The sequence below is a fragment of the Carettochelys insculpta genome, chromosome 16, assembly GCF_033958435.1.
Source record: "Carettochelys insculpta isolate YL-2023 chromosome 16, ASM3395843v1, whole genome shotgun sequence".
NCBI classification, from domain to species: Eukaryota; Metazoa; Chordata; order Testudines; family Carettochelyidae; genus Carettochelys; species Carettochelys insculpta.
In genome coordinates this window covers 5,272,902-5,288,682 of record NC_134152.1, presented here as the reverse complement: position 1 = coordinate 5,288,682, position 15,781 = coordinate 5,272,902, and positions in this window count along the sequence as shown.

Sequence of the window (15,781 nt, the reverse complement as noted above, 5' to 3'; positions counted from 1 at the left end):
TTCACAGCCAAGCAGCATCTTTACCCAGACAAGCAGGAGGCTAAAAAGTGCCCTATCTGCTGGTGTACCATCACTATGGTAACATTGCTACTGGGATAGTCATCTGGGCAGTTCCTGGCAGCAGTTTTCAGGTGTGCAGTGGTCACAGCTCATTAATGCAGGTTTCTGACAGTTCATTTCCCAGAAATTTTTGTGAAAGATAAAAAGACAAAATGTTGATTATTCAGATCCATCTGTAACTGTCCAGGGGGAGTTATCTGTAATGAATGTTACCTCCTCCAGTGCCCACTCCATGCTCCAGCCAACTCATATTTATTTGTAACACAAAAATACCCGGTTCTCAGTCTAAATCTTTCAAGCATGCAGGTATCCAGCCTTCCAATAACAGCTCCCAACTGGCAGGCTAAGTCAATTTTTCAAAAAGTCTTTGCAGCTGATATCTCGGTGAGCTGCACGGGCTGGAAAGGTCTAGTTCCCTACTGTGATGGCAGAGTCACCTGTTAGCCCCTTATATTGGTTTGGCTGCATCCACAGTGGGGAAAAAAATCAAAATGTAGGATCGTCTCCTGAGCTGGCAGTCAGAGGGCAAGAAAGGTGGCCCTAGGCTGTGGAATGCCCACAAGGTCCATCTAAATCATTAAAGGAAAGGCCCCTTCAGCTGCACCACAGCCACCCAGACAGCTGGAGACAGCCCATGGCACCAAACGTGGTACGGAGCGTTGTAATGGGAGGTCACATCAGTGTGTGGGCGGTTATTGACAGCGGAGAATCTGCCACACCAGCCATCATGCCAGCCCAACCAAAGCAGGTCAGCCCAGCACAGAGGCCCCTCCTGAAGAGCAAATGTCTAATACTTCTTTGGGGATCTGGCCCATTATGTGTTCAAATGCTACAGCCAGAGAATTTGCAGGACGTAGCCAAACAGGGGAGGCCTTAAAGATCACAGCACGGCCCCTTGCTGATTTTCTCCTGCTGCTGCATGGAGGTAATACTTCACCATAAGAACGGCCATACTGGGTCTGACCAAAGGTCCATCCAGCCCAGTATCCTGTCTGCCAACAGTGGCTAGTGCCAGGTGCCCCAGAGGAGGTGAACCGAAGACAACGATCAAGCGATTTGTCTCCAGCCTTTGACTAAAGGCTAGGGGCACCATACTTTACCCTTGGCTAATAGCCATTTATGGACCTAACCTCCAAAAATTCATCAAGGTCTTTTTTAAACTCTGTTAGAGTGCTGGCCTTCATAGCCTCCTCTGGCAAGGAGTTCCACAGGTTGACTGTGTGCTGTGTGAAGAAAAATTTTCCCCTTCCTTCGGGTTGTGCTGGCCCGAGCCCCCTCTCGGCCTGTGCAAGGCTGTCAGGAAGGACTCCACCGAGCACTAGGAGAATCTTACTTCACTGAGTTCACCCAGAAGTGATCTGGCAGGAACTTTGTTACTCCCCCACCCACACACAAACCCAGCAAAGCCGCAGCTGCTTATTAAGGACAATGTCCGGGCCGGGCTATAAATCCACCGTTGGGCTAAACACCATTGGAAACTTTTACAGTGGGAAAATGTATGTCTCCCCCTGAGAACTACAGCGGTCAAGGAGGACAAGGTGGCCATGGCCAGGCCTCCTTCCAACTTTGATTTCCCCCACCGTATGCCCTCTGCACCAGGACTATTTGCCACGTGTGGCTTTGTGTTTACGTGGCAGGCGCTGTGCTGGCCTCATATAAAGACGGGCGCTAATGGCTACCACAGCTATACATGTGAATTGTTGCAACTAGTGGCAACCCTGACAGCTGATTGAGGTAACAGCTTCACCTCCTCTGGGGATCAAGGGTAACCCACATACCCGGGGCATGGTTCACCATCCTATGTAGTGGCACCTAGACCCCTTACAGAGAGACAGAATGAGCCGATGCCTATGCGGCCTCAGAAGATCAACCAGCTCAGGGTCGATCTTCTGGGGTTTTGTTATGCGCATGTGAAACGGCGCTTTCCCTGGGTCAAAGTCGACCCCGGGACTCCTCACAAGAAGCGAGGATTAAGGACGGTAGATGGGAGAAACACTCCCATTGACCCTCTTCCGTATAGACGGCCCTTGAAGTCGACCGCCGATATGCCAACTGTGTAGCTGAAATCGACTTCTCTAAAATAGCGTATCAGCGGTCAATTGCTACGTCACCTAAGACGCTAGAGGAGACTGAGCAGAGAGCCAGCTGGCTTTTAGCTGCTCAAACAGTAAAGACTCCTACACTGAGGTCCAGATATCCCAGGTTCAAGCCCACCTCTGGGAGGTTACACAAGCACACGCAATGCACACCGATCAGTGCGTAATCTTTGCCCTTCCTTCCAAGGTAGCAGATACAAGGGGCCTAGAGGGTGACAGCAAGTCTGACCTATTGCGCGTACTTGCATAGCCTCAGCATGCAGTTTTCTAGAGCTGGCTGGAACGTCCCTGTTCTGGCAACAGAGCCAGTCCTGCTGCATGCTACCCTGGTCGCAATGCCGATTGCCCACACCTGCTTGCAGCTCCTCCGTTAGCAGTACAATGTGCATGGCTCCAGGCTCTAGTCCCAAGAGGCAGGAAGTCCCCCAGGACTGTATTCCCAGCCCCAATATGCATTATTGATTCCCACACTCTGCCACAGTCCAGACGTGAGCATTCAGCCAAAGCATAGCTAGTGGATGTCCTCCAACCTCAGCCACTTCTCCATCCACAGACATGCCCTCCCGAGTTCCTTCCCCGCCAGCCCACCTTACGCTGTGACCCCAGGTCTTGCTGGCTGGCTCCCTCATGACCTACCCTTCGGGGGCCTAATAAAGTCTCACCCTGGCAGTGGCCAAACCCCGCTGGTGACAAAATTCAAGCATTTGGCTACTTGAGGCTGGCCCCTGTACAGCGTCCCCAACCATGTAGCCATATTCCCTCTCCCAAGCTACCTTTGAATTAATAGTGGCCGTCCTTCGACTCCCACCTCGTATCTACTAACCTCTTTTTCAGCAGGAGATTTGTAACCCTGAGAGAATTCCAAGCCATGGAGAGAGAACTGGAGGATGTCAAAGAAGAACTGAAATGCCTGAAGTGGAAGGTGAGACACATCGGGGAGTCAGAGCTGCCCTGTGCAGAAGGCAGCAAGCGGTACAACGGCTATACCCTGACCGAGCTGAAGGCGATGGTGCGGTTTGAAAATGACCCTTGCAAAGCTGCCCACACAATCCTAACGGCTCTCTTCAGCGATGCGTCCTTGCAGCAGTGCTCCCTCGCTGAGCAGGCCTGCAATTCAAACTCAGCCCCCATGCCTAAGATAGACCCAGAGCTGTACATGGTGTACTGTAACGTTCTGAAAAGTCTGTTCCCTGGAATCAGCAGCCAAACCTTGAGAGAAAAGACGCAGCACATGCAGAAAAGAATCCAGAAAGAAGTCCAATGAACCCAGCAAATTCAGCATCCACAGAGGAACAGGAACCCCACATTCTGTACAGATCTCAGAGCACTGACTTGTGGCAGTCTCTCCTGCCTCTATCCACACATGCTCTTGTGAGCTTGGAGTCTGTCATGTGATTTTGCCTGAGGAGACAGGCCAAGACGACTTTTGGTGCAGTTTCACCTTTGAAAGAACGTGTCTCCTTGGAGCGTCTTTCAACATCTTGATGTTCTTTTGGTTCCAGCAGTAGCAAATGCTGCCAAAATCAGCCACAGAAGGCACTGTGTGAGAGAAAGGGCTTCCTCTCTCAGCCCCATGGAGCCTGGCTCTGATTTGGACCCCAGCACCCAGCTAGTTTCTATTTTCTATAGTGCTTCATTCATTAAATGGCATCAATTGTTAGAAATCTGTGCTTCTTCTGTGTCTCAGAATACATCAGGCATCAAGTGCACCAGCCACTGTAGTCTAAAATTGCACTGGGCCAGAAGCGTGGCCACCTCAGCTACCCAGGTAACTGTCAGCCCCACAAAAAGACCACAGCAAATCAGGTGGAAGGTGTGTAGGTCAGCAAGGAACTGGCTATGGCCTGTGTGTTTCCCATAAAATGTGAGATGTAATCATCAACTCTTTGAGAGGACAATCATCACAGTTAACTACTGCCCATTTTCTGTGTACGACCACTACCTTGCTATGGCCAGCGCCTTCCTTAATTGTTGCTGTTTACTCCTATCATGCATGTTATTCGTTCCACTCTGTAGCAAGGTCAACTCACTGCCACGGTGCCTCCTGCTTGGCTACTTCCCCATGACCCTTGTATCCAGGTCACAGTTTGGGAGGTATAAGGCTGGAGCCCCTCTCCAGTTCCCCTGAGCTGACCCAGCACTCCCAGGTGCTCCTACTCCCTTCCTGGCCAGAGCCAGAGTGAGCGCCTTTCAGCCCTGCAGCCTTTTATAGATGCCAGCCTGGCCCTGATTGGCTGATTGCTCCCTGCCCTGATTGGCCCAGGTTGCATAAACTTCCTCTGGCTTGTGTGTAACCCTCGACCCGCTGGAGCGGGGTACAGCACCACCACCCATCACCTCCAGATCAAGGGTATCAGTGAAAGGAGCTGGACTTGCAGATGACCGCAAGCCGGCTTGAGGAGCTTCCTGACTCACAGTCACTGCAGCCGCCACTGTCTGAGAGCGTAGGCTTTCAGGGCGGGGTGTCTCCGATATTGCACAGTCTTGATTTCTGAAGAGAACATTCCATTCCCCATCCAAAGGCCCCGTTGCCATAGCACCCAGCAGACCATGAGTGCTCCTGTCCTTTTTTTTTTTTTTTTGCTGATTGTTGCTCCTTTCTCTGGACACTTGCCAACCCTCACCATTGGCCACGGCCCCAGAGCCCTACCCGAGCAAACGTTTGCCCGATTTTACTGTGACAAGTCCCTGTCTGGCCTCCTAGGGGTTCTGCGCTTCCTGACAGATTTTAATGTGTGCCTCAGAGACTCATGGTGGCTCTTGGGTCTCTTCAGAGGCAAGAGTCTCCATCCACCGAGCCACTCTCATTATAGGCAAATCCCAAGAGGCGGAGCAAGGCCCCTTCAGGAGGTTCTGATGCCCCTGTCTTTCCACTAAGGCAGCTCTCCAGGGGGAGGATGCGGGGAGCCCAGGCCCACTCATTACTCTGAGCTCTGGCCCAGGGAACCTAGATGGGAGGCAGCTGATGGGGCTTTCCCCCTGCCGCAAACCCAGCAGCCTTTTCCTGGACCATTTCTCCCACCACTGCTTTCTAGCACCTTCACCCTGCACCTGGCTGAGCTGCTTCTCTCTGCCAGAACCTCAGTCTTCCAATTTCAATTCCTGGTCCACTCCTCATCTCCTTCCCCGCCCTCCCTGCCTTGGGGAAACCTTTAATAGCAAGCCAGGAGGTCTCAACTGGCAGCAGGTGTCTGAGTAGCCTTCTTGCCGTAGACTAATACTTAACAAGCCCCAGCTGCCTTCCTTGGCTGCTGGCCACACTCTGTGAGCCTCGGTGGGGAAGAAAAAGGCACCCACCCAGCTCCCAGTATATTTGCCTTCTATGAGGCTCCTGTAGCACTCTGCCTGTGGTCTGCCACAGTGCAAATCAAGTACCATCACAGCTGGCCAAGCTGGGAACAGAATTCATAGGTCAGCTTCGACAGAGCCATGCTAGGCTGGTACAGTTAGTTATCTAGCCTTTCAGAGAGTGGTTTGCACCGCTGTTCCCATTCGGTCACACTCAGCTCGCAGAGACAAGAATCCAGATTGCCAGCTTCCCACTGATGCCTTAACATGGCAGGTACTGAATGGATTAAAATGTGGCAGGAAATACAAATCTAGTAAAACAGAAGACCTTGTGGGCGCCTGCACTGATAGGTTCTTGGCCCTGTGTTATTTTATGTTGATATTAATGATGTGGAAGAGAATCTAGAATCATCACTGATTAAGTTTGCAGCTGACACACCAACTGGGGAAGTGGTAAGTAACAAAGGGGACCTGTCACCGATTAGGAGAGACCTGGATCATTTAGTAAGCTGGGTGCAAGAAACAATGCATGTTTTAAAATGGGTAAATGTATGCATCTCATAAGAAAGAATGTTGTCCATGTTTATAGACTAGGAAACTCTATCCTGGAATTTGGAGGTCATGGTAGATAGTGAGCTGAACACGAGCTTCCTGTGTAACACTGTAGCCAAAAGGGCTAATGCAGTCCTTGGACAAATAAACCGCAGGAACAGAGAGGTTATTTCTGTATTTGGGACCCGTGTGACTGTTGCTGGAATAGTGTGTCCAGTCTGGTATCCACCACTCAAGAAGCAAGCCTGGTGATAAATTGGAGAGGGTGCAGGGAAGAGCCAAGAGAACAGCTTAAAAACCCTGCCCTATGAACTCCAGGATCTGCATCTATGTAGTTTAACAAAGAGTCAGGCTAAGGGGTGACTAAGTATGGCCTATGAGTCCCTACCTGAGAACAAATATTTCATAATGGGCTCTTTGATCTAGGAGAGAAAAGTTAACACAATCTGATGGCTGGGAGTTCAAGCTAGACAAATTCACACTGAAAACAAGGCTTCCAAGGTTAACAGTGAGTAGAATTAACCATGGGAACAACTTAGAATCATGGCATCCTAGGGTAGGAAGAGCCCTCAGGAGGTCATCGAGTTCAGCTCCCTGCTCAAAGCAGGACCGATCCCAACTAAATCATCCCAGCCAGGGCTTTGTCAAGCTGGAACTTAGAAATCTCCAGGCATGGAGAATCCACCACCTATCTAGGTAACGCATTCCAGTGCTTCACCACCCTCCTGGGGAAACAGTTTTTCCTAATATCCAGCCGAGACCTCTCCCTCTTTAACTTCAGACCATTGCTTTTCTTTCTGCCATCTGTCACTGGTGAGAACAGCCTCTCTGCATCCTCTTTAGAGCTCCTCTTCAGGTAGTTGAAGGCTGCTATCAAATCCTTTGCAAGGGGGGATGGGTTGCGTGGCTTCTCCATCGCTGACGATTTTAAATCGAGGATGGATGTTTTGCTAAACGATCAGCACTGGGCATTGTTCTGGGGGCAGTTCCACGGCCTGTGTGAGGCAGGAGGTCAGACCACCTGAGCACATGGATCCCGTTGGGTTTTGGAATGTAAGAAGCTCGTAAATAGTTGTGTAAGGGGCTGGTAAATTGTGTGTGTCTAGTGCAGTCGTTTACACCTTTGGCTCATGGCGTAGTGGTCAGAGAGGCCTGCCTTCAACCTTGCTGATGGCCCATTGCGAAAAACACAGCACACGCTGGTGTAACTGAAGGGTGAATTGTCACACATATGCACAGTGGCACTTGCCTAGCTCCAGATTACAGCCCCTTGTCTTCTCACGTGTTCACCACAATCCCCCCATCCAAGAACCCACAAAGTGCAGAGAGGCCGTGTGAACCTGATCCTGGTATTGAGCTCACTGCCCACGGCCCAGCTCTGCCAGGTGGAGGCTCTCAGGGAGCATAGGGCCTTTTGGCTTGCTCTTGTTCTGGCACACAGGCCGAACTCCACTGGGCATGGACAATCCGCTCCACGGACCTTTTCTCTGGGGCTCACCATAGCCCCCCACTAGTGCCCCACTTCTGCACCTTTGACCTCAGCGCTGGCTTCACAGCTTTGCTTCCCCCTTCCAGCTGATCTGTGACTGTGAAGCCCCTTTCCTTTCCTGAGAAGGAGGCCATTGTTCATCTCATTGGTGTGGCTCCACCCTTCGCCACACAGAGGCCAAAGAGGTCCCCGCCGTTCTACCGCAACACCTTGGATGTCACTTACAGTCACACTCAAATTACCAGCAATTGTGTAAGTTAGCTCAGTAATATCTACATAAAACGCACCCCCTGGCACTGCACAACACCAGGCGCCTGTCACCCTGTCCAGCCCAGCCTCAGAAAGTTTTGAGGGCTTGCTGGTGGCTTCTTCCATAAGGAGAAGGCCCGGGACATGGGAGAGGGCAACCAACACAAGGGAGCTGGGCAGGGAAGGCAGGCTGCTTCTGACTTCCGTTGCTAAGAGACAATGGGATTAATGAAAAGCTTCTGCCCATATTGCTCAAACTGACCACATAAGAGCCAGAGTGTAGCTCGAGTTGGGGCTTAAACCCCTTCTGACCCTAGAGCCAGAGGGTCAGCTGTGGACTAGTGAGCGCAGAATGGATGACAATTGCCAAATGGTGAATGCGTGCGCCCGGGGAGCACATGCAGCATCTGCAGGACAGAGCCGCGGAGCTGAGCGAGCACAGGGATGCAGAACTGCTTTCTGCAACCGCATCAGGAACCTTGTAGAAAGGGCCCAAACCAGACCCAGCTCCCCTGCCCTCTAGTTGAGGAACGCCAGGCTTTGAGGGGGCCTGGAGGGTCATGCCCCTAGATGGGCCCAGCCTGCTGACTGAGCTAAAGGAAGCAGAGAACTCCTCATTCACTGAGAGGGTTACAACAGCAGGGAGAGCAGACAGGCTGCGCTGGTGGGATGGGATCACCGAGAATACAGACGGCTGGTACACAGTGACTGAGGCCAGGTCTACGCTATGTAGATAAGTTGATTTCAGATACAGAGCAGTCCAAGGAAGGCCACAGTGCCAGGTCCTTCCGAGGGCCATGCATTCTTCTTCTGCCTCCAGCCCTGCGCCGCACACGTCTGACATGTCCTACATGCAGTAGGAGTGCCGGGAAATGGGTCGCTTGCCTGCAGATGGACTGGACATGAAGGCTACCATCTCTTGCCTGTCACCAAAGGATCAGGCACACAAGAGCTCAGATAAAAGACCAGTTGTTCAAGATCCTCTGGGGGGATGGGTTTTTGACAACGGGACTGCCCCCTAAACCACCTTCTCGCCATGTCAAGGTGCTTGCAGGATCTCCCCAGCCCCCAATCCCTAAGCACTTTCAAATGGATACACCAGGGAACAGAATAAAACATAAAGCCCCCCCAATATAAAAAGGGGATAGAAAATAAGACAGAAAATATCTTATTGCCTCTATGTCACTAGTGCCCAAGGAAATTTAATGACAGCCCCAGCTCCACCTGCCAAGCTCCAGGCACCCGCCCCACCCATGCGCAAACTGCTGGTGACTCAACGGAGACACACAGGGCCGCTGGAGCCCCATGAGGAGCTGCCACGCATTGGTCCCACCAAGCAGTGGGGTGCGTGCGCAGAGGGGGTGGAGGGCACGCCACGGGTGCAGCTGTCACGAGCCGCTCTGCCAACCTGCAGTGTCCGGTTCACCACCTGCCGCAAACGCTCTCTATAAATCCCTGGTACGCCCACATCTGGAATACAGCGTACAGATGTGGTCACCTCTTCTCACAAAAAAGCTCTATTGACACTGGAAAAGTTTCAGAAGAGGGCAGCAAAAATGCTCAGGGTGTTGGAACGGGTGCCGTATGAAGAAAGACTAAAAAGGCTGGGACTTTTCAACTCAAAAAAAAAAAAGGGGGGGGGAACTAAGGGGAGATAGGATGGAGGTCTATAAAACCAAGACTGCTGTGGAAAAAGTGAATAAGGAAAAACTATTTACTTGTTCCCATAACATAAGCACTAGGAGGGGTCGCCAAATGAAATTAACAGGCAGCGGGCTTAAAGCTCACAAAAGGAAGTATTTCTTCATGCAACGCACTGTCAGATGGTGGGACTCCTCGCCCGAGGAGGCTGTGAAGACCAGGATTTTAATAGGGCTCAAAAGGAACTGGATAAATTCCTGGAGGTCGGGTCCGTCAATGGCTATTAGCCAGGGTGGGTGGGAATGGTGTCCCCGGCCAGCTTGTCAGACAGGGGCTCACTCGATGACCACCTGTTCTGTTCACTCGCTCTGAGGCACCTGGTATTGGCCACTGTCAGAAGACAGGATACTGGGCTAGATGGCCCTTTGGTCTCGCCGAATGTGGCTGCTGGAGTGTGTGAGAATACTCTCGCTCGTGGCAGAACAACCCTTAACCCGGGTCCCTTGCCATCATGGCATGTGGCACGTCAGTGAGAGACTGGGGTGTTCTGAGTCATGCTTGGGGCCGAGGAGGCCCGTGGCAGAGCCCGGAACTAGGCAGAGGCGAAGGTGCCATCCCTCGCTGACCCCTTGCCAAGTGCAGGAATGAAGCACTGCAGGATCAGGGCCTGTGTTCAGGTGTCTCTCCTCAGTAATTCCTGCTAGGCTCAGAGTGCGGCACCATGCAAACCCCTCCCACTCTGTGCTCTCCTCAGCAGGTCACAGTACCTCAGAGCTCAGCAGTGCTCTTTGCTTCAACTCTCAAGGGTAAAAGGGCGCAGACAAGGCCCCCTGCACAGAGACAGGCCAAGAGGCACAAAGCTGATGGGATTCAGGCTGCCGACAGAGTGGCCTTTGAAAGCAACGCTTGCATCTCATCATCAAAGCGCTGGACCAGCAAGCAAAAGCCTGTATGCGGCTTAGGGGCTTGCAGAGTAATTACAAAGGGCTCATTTTCTCCATGTCCAAATGAGGGAGATTAAAATGCTTCTGCATTCAGATAAATAGCTGGGTGGGTCAGAGGTTTGACTCAGATCTCAGTGTTTTGTGTTAATATTCACAGATTCATTACTGTCCTGGGGAGATGAATAATAGAAGCTATTTCATCTCTCTGACAGTGTTAAAACGTAATAAATGGTCCTGGTAGCATCCAGCATCCTTCTCCATGAATTCTGACCACAAACTGATCTCCTGTTGGTAATGGAAATGTCAACTTGATTCATTCCTTCACCTTCTACTTCTCTCCCAATAATCTTCAAACCAATAGAAAAGCCATCCAAAACTTGCTCCTCTTCCCACTGCACAAACAGCCACACCAAAGCTCCCCGGAGCTCTAGTCATGAATGAAACTTTTTTTAGCCCCTTTTAGGGGTTAGATTTGTTTCCTTTTTTGTTGTTAAGTTTTCCAGGGCCACATAGGCCCAGCAGGACAGGACACAGCTCTCAAGTCAGCAGATTCCTCCAACTTTGTAGTTCTCACCTGACAGCCAGTGTAACCACCTCTGGGCAGCCTCAAACCTGGGACCTCTGGTACAAGAGCAGCTATAGCTTGATCTAGAAGCCAGCCGGTTCTCAGATAAGGCTGTCAGGGAGACTTGTTCTTTCTCTCTGTAAGTGTTCTCTTTCTTGCTCTCTCTTCTCTTGGTGGTCATTCAGTAACAAGTAGGATGTCTTCCTGTCAGGCTGGAGGCACACATGGAAAAGTGTGGCCTTGGTGTTGACACTTGGCAGAACATTGCTCAGGCCCGTCCCCAGTGGAGAGTGGTAATCTGTGAGGGGGTGGTACAATTTGAGAGGTCCCACCATGAGGAAAGATGGAGCAGAAGAGAAGAGCGGCAAATCCTGCCCCCGCCCCCCGCCTTCCAACAGCAACCAACACCTGCCCCTTCTCTGATAAGACGTGCGGCTCCAGAATCGGGCTGATCACCATTCAATGGACTCACAAATAGGAGGGTGAAATGAAGACATCCCGCTCATTATCGAGTACCCACCACAAGAGAGAGAGACAGGGAGTTCTGGAACAGCCTCCCAAGGGGTTGCAAAAAAAGGCCTCTAGCTGGCTTCAAGACTGAATTTGACAAGTTTCTGGAGCAGACAGTGTGACAAAAGGGCCTACAAAGGCACGTAGACAATCTGTGATGGCTCACACCAAGTATCTCTAATTGCCAGTGATGGGACACTTGACTGGGAGGGGTCTGAGTTACTACAGAGAATTCTTCCCCGGGAATCTGGCTGGTGGGTCCCATTCACGTGCTCAGGGTCTTGCCATATTTGGGGTCAGGAAGGAATTTTCCCCGAGTGAGATGGGCAGAGACCCTGGAGGCTGCCACCTGCTGCAGCACGGGGTATGGGTCACTTGCAGGTATAAACTGGAGTAAATGGTGGATTCCCAATGATGTGAAGTCTTTACGACATGATCTGAGACCTCCAGTAACTCAGCCAGAGGTTAGGAGTCGATCAGGGGGTGGGGCAGGTGAGGTTCTGCACCCTCTGATGTGAAGGAGGTCAGACGAGATGCTCATGATGGTCCCTTACAGTCGATGAGTCTATAAGGTGTTAGTGGTAACCATTCCTCAGCTGTCCCTCATCCACAAAGTATCTTGCAGATAGAGTTCCCTTCAGCAGGAGAATGCTGACAATCACGAGGCAGCTCCTGCTGTCTCCTGATCCGGCTCCTCCCAGCTGGCATACTTCTCTCCTGGGTCCGGGGTTAGGCCTGTCCGCTCGCTGCTTCATCCCTCGTGCCATTTACACCAAAGCCCTAACTCAAATCCACTTGTGCTGCAGAGTTGCCAGCTACTGCTCTTCTGCGGTCCCACAGCTGCTGGAAGGAGAAAAGAAGTTACTCACCTTCGTGCAGTAACGATGATTCTTCGAGCATCCCCATGGGCGCTCCACCTTTGGTGTCAGGCTTGCCCTGGCACTGCAGCTTGGAGATCTTGATAGCTGTTTTCAGCCGGCCCACGCGTGCACGGGCTCTGACGCGCCGTTTCGCGCTCTATCACGTGAATTGTCCGGTCTCTGCCAGTTCCTCGAAACTGCTTCAAATCTGAAAGCACAGTGAAGAATTTGAAGTGGGAAGAAAGGGAGGAGGTGGAGCACCCACGGGGACACATCTCGAAGAATCATCGTTACTTCACAAAGGCGAGTAACTTCTTTTTCTTCTTTGAGTGTCCCCTTGGGTGCTCCACCTATGGTGACTGAGTAGCTGTACTTCCCCCCGAACAAACAAGGAGGTGGGTACCAGATTCAGGTCTTGTCCAAGACAGATAACACCACTGTGGACAAGGAAGTATCCTCAGTCACCTGTCGGTAAACAGCACAGTGCCTGACGAACATGCTGTAGGATACGCAGGTCGCTGCTCTGCAGATGTCATGGAAGGGGCACTACTCTGAAGAATTCCCTCGACGCTGCCATCACTGTTGTCGAGCGTGCCCTCGGTTGGCATGGCGAGGACACACCCTGGAGGGAGTAGCAAGTCGTGATGCGGGACGTGGTAAGGTTAGATGGTCTCTGCGAAGATATGTCTTCACTTTTAGAGCAGCAGGCTATAGACACCATCAGCCTCTCGGTCCTCTGAAAGGGTTTGGTTCCGTCGATGTAGAAGGCTAGAGCCCTTCTGACACCCAATGAGCGCATCTGCAGGCAGCACTATTGGCTCGTTAATGTGGAATTCCGAGGCGACCTTGGGGATGAAGCGGGGATGTAGCCTGAGTATCACCCCACCTCTGTTAAAAACTGTAAATGGCAGGGTCTCCCTGAGGATGGACAACTCACTCACCCTTTGGGCAGACATAATCGCCAGGAAGAACACAGTCTGTAATGTTAACAATCTGTACAGGGCCATGGCCATAGGCACAAACGGGCCTCTTGTCAATGTCTCTAGGACCAAGTCCCGACTCCATGGGGGTGCAAAAGGCCGCCGTGGTGGGTACAGGTTAGCCAGCCCTTTAAGGAAACGTGCCGTAATTGGGTGAGTAAAGACTGATGTGCCGTCTGTTGTGTGTCTGAACACTGATGTGGCAGCCAGGTGCACTTTCAAAGATGCCAATGCCAAAACTTGTTGTTTTAAGTCCAGCAAGTAGTCCAGAATAGAGTGGATCTGTGTTTCACTCAGAGACAGTTGCCTGGAGGAGCACCAAATTATGAATCGCTTCCACTTAGAAAGGTGTATTTTGTAGTTATGTGTATTTTGCCATCTGCTCTGCATAAGGACCACTTTTACTTGATCTGAGCAGAGATCCTCGGCACTGTCAAACCAGCAACGAGCCAGGCCATGAGGTGAAGAGTGCGAGGTTGTGGGTGCACAATCGTTCCTTGTTTCTGAGTCAACAGATCTATGGGAAAAGGCAGGAGCTGCAGCATGTGCAACGACAACCTACGTAGGACAGGGAACCAGTGTTGACGTGCCCATGCAGGTGCTATCAGTACGAGCTTGGATCCGTCCCTGTTGACTTTCTCCAGCACTCTGGGAATTAGCACTGTCGGGGGAAACTCGTAGAGTAGCGGACCCCTCCAATTGATCAAGAATGCATCACCCAGGGAGTTTGGCCCAAGACCTGCTTGTTTCCATTGGCAATTTAGATGGGCAGCAAACAAGTCTAGGACCAGGAAACCCCATCGCTGGAACACAGGGAGAAGAATGTCATGGCAGATCTCTCATTCATGATCTGGTGCGAAGCGTCTGCTCAAGACATCTGCTTCCGTATGGTTAATGCCGGGTAAGTATGAAGCTACCAGTGTTATGTCATTGCAAATGCACCAGTTGCACAGGCACATCGCCTCTGTGCAGAGAGACTGAGAGCGTGCTCCTCCTTGGTGACTGATATAGTACATCAGAGCCATGTTGGCTGTAAGTATCTCGACAGGCATGCTGCAAATGCATGGCAGAAAGTGTCTGCAGGTGTTGCATACTGCTCTGAGCTCCAGTAGATTTACTTGGAGAGATGCCTCCGTGGTGGACCCTCGGACTCGTACAGACTGGCCATTGAGATGGGCTCCCCATCCCAGTAGGGAAGCATCTGTCATTATGAGTACAGTTGGCTGTGGCCGATGAAATGGGACTCCCACCAGTAGCTTGTCTGGGATCATCCACCACCACAAGGACTGGAGGACGTTGTTTGGCACCATGACCCATTTGTGAAGAGTGTGATTTGTGGGTCTGTACACAGTCGCCATCCAATGCTGGATGCCTTGAAACCGCAGGTGTGCGTTTTGAACCACATAAGTAGTGGCAGCCATGTGCCCCATGGGTTGCAAGCAAGTTATAATCTGCTCCTTCGGGCTTGTAGAGACTGTGTGGATGATGTCTTGAACAGCAGGATAACGCTGGAGTGGAAGGTATACACAAGCAGCGAAGGGGTCTAGCCTCACACCAATAAACTCTATGTTTTGAGTGGGCTCCAGGATAGATTTCTGTTAGTTTATGATGAGGCCCAAAGAGAGAAAGGTGGCCTTTGTAATCTGTATCATAGTGTCGACTTCTGTCTGATATGCCCTTTACAACATAATCGTCCAGGTACGGGAAGGTGATGATGTATACCCGTTGAAGGTGTGCTGCAACAACCACTGTGAGGGTCTTGGAGAATACCCTGGGAGCCGTGGCAAGGTCCTGGAATTAGCATAGCCTTCCTGAACGATGGGCTTTCAGCAATCTTAGAGTCGTGTAAGTACTCCATTAGCGATGTTAGCTTGGAGTAATAATCAAAGTTGTGGTTTGACAAATGCGCCGCATAATTGGCCATATGTAACAGAAGTGTGGAGGAAAAATAAATCATCTGGCCAAAAAGGTCAAGAGTCCTTATTGGTAGATTTGTACTGAGACATGTTAGCTCGCCGCTGAGAGGACTCCACCACCAGCGAGTTTAGCTGGGGGTAGGTGAATAAGTACTCCATGCCCACAGAAGGGACGAAGTATTTCTTATCTGCTCTTTTGTTGGTAGCAGGAGTGGAGGCTGGCATCTGCCATATGTTGTCAGCTGCTTCCACAATGACCTCACCCATGGGGACAGCAATCTTTGAGGAAACAGGGGGCTTCAGGTTCTTTAACAGGCCTTGTTTCATCTCTTGGTTTTCTGCCATTTTAATAGTGTGTGTACTGGCAACTCTATGGTATAAGCCCTGAAACTCCCTGAGATCATCGGGGGGAGATGTATCACCAGGAGTAACAGCCTCATCAGGTGAAGAGGAGGACAGATCAGTTGGCGATGACGGCCAAGGAGGGGCGTCGTTGTCAGAAAAGTGGGCCTCCTCTTCCCCAGACTGAGGTGGCGAAGATGGAGGCTGAGGCTCCAATCGATGGTGGCGGAGGGACCAGAGATGGGCTGGGAGACCAGGACACCACAGAGCACCATTCTGGTGACTCCCG